Raw genomic sequence first — 1,841 nt, 5'->3', positions numbered from 1 at the left:
GTAACTGCTCCTTTCACTCTCCAAGGCTATGCTAAATGTGAGGCAGTTGTGATCACTTTCACCAAAGTGCTCTCGCACCGCGAGATCTGACACCTGTCCTGGCTTGTTGCCGAGCACCAAATCCAAAATGGCCTCTCCCCTCACCGGTCTGTCTACATACTGAGGAAGGAAACCCTCCTGAATACACCTGACAAAAGCAGCTCCATCCAAACCATCTGCACTTAGGAAGTTCCAGTCAATATTGAGAAAGTTGAAATCACCCATAACAACAAGCCTGCTACTTCTGCATTTTTCCAAAATCTGCCCACCTATGAGATCTTCAATCTCTCTACTGCTATTAGGTGGTCTGTAGAAAACCCCCAATATGATAGCTGTTCCCTTGCTGTTCCTAACTTCCACCCATACTGACTCAGTAGACAAACTTTCCTCAACAACTTTCATTTCTGTAGCTGTGATCTTTACAACCATCGATGATCATTTTGTGCATACTATTACTGAGTGAAGGTTGTCATTCCAAATGTTTTTAACCGAATGACATTTACTTATCAGTTGTTTTGAACTCATGAACCTGGACCATTAACCTGGACATATAGATAACTAGTCCAGTGCCATTATGACTACACCACTACTTCCAAATTCGCAATAAGTCATGTGTAGAAATCTGTGAGTATTTCCTGAGACAACGTGATCCCTTGTGATTCAAATGGACGAGCTCAATCATGATATGAACATTGCAATGACTCAAGCATTGTCTTGAGCTCATCCATCATCAGGTTTTATATCCATTCTGTAGATTTGACTGGATTGTTGTATTTGATGATACATTGTCAATTGCACCCTCTATATTCACCTTGTATGTGCAGGTAGTTAGATGGCCAGCGATAGATTGGGCAGGAAGGAATGAAATAAATAGTGCTCGAACCCAAGGATCCTATCTTCTGAAAATGCAATCCCTACAGCAACGCTCTGAATAACTGCACAGAGGCCAGTAAATTGTCAAAACTCAACCTTTATTTATAAGTGCACAGTACACTGGCTGTAACCAGCCAGCTCAGAGTCAGTCCTTGAAGTCAGGAGACCTTCTGAATTCCCTCCTTATTTTTTTTTTTCCTGGTTTTGTTATTTTATTAAACAAATTACAAAAACAGTTTACAACAAACAGTTACATTTACAGCTGCATACAAGAGACAGCAATTTTACAAGGGAGAGGAGCAGCAAAGATGGAAATGTGTTGCTGGAAAAGCGCAGCAGGTCAGGCAGCATCTAGGGAACAGGAGAATCGACGTTCGGGCATTAGCCCTTCTTCAGGAATGAGGAAAGTTGGTCCAGCAGGCTAAGATAAAAGATAGGGAGGAGGGACTTGGGGGAGGGGCGTCGGAAATGTGATAGGTGGAAAGAGGTCAAGGTGAGGGTGATAGGTCAGACTGGGGTGGGGGCGGAGAGGTCGGGAAGAAGATCTCAGGTTAGGAAGGCGGTGCTGAATTTGATGGATTTGACTGAATTATATATAGCGTTAAGGTAGCTGACTAGCACAACAACACTTAAGCGTATATCATCCACTGCTTTTTCTTCACTCGGAATATAAGCGAAGCTAGTAAAGCCTGGCAAAGTTACAAAACAGGGCTACTTGCATGCCAAATAGAATAAGCAACAATTGATATGCAGAGATAAGCGATTCCACAACAAACAGATCTGATCCATGTTCTGCAGTCCTGTTTGCTGATGACTGCACAATCTTCAACGTCATTCATGACTCCTCAGACACTGATGTAGCCCATGCCCAAAATGTGGACAATGTCCAGGCTTGGGCTGACAAGAGGCAAGTAACATTCACATGATAT

This window comes from Chiloscyllium plagiosum, chromosome 2 (genome assembly GCF_004010195.1).
Source record: "Chiloscyllium plagiosum isolate BGI_BamShark_2017 chromosome 2, ASM401019v2, whole genome shotgun sequence".
In the NCBI taxonomy this organism is placed as follows: domain Eukaryota; kingdom Metazoa; phylum Chordata; class Chondrichthyes; order Orectolobiformes; family Hemiscylliidae; genus Chiloscyllium; species Chiloscyllium plagiosum.
Note: the sequence above shows the minus strand (reverse complement) of the source record.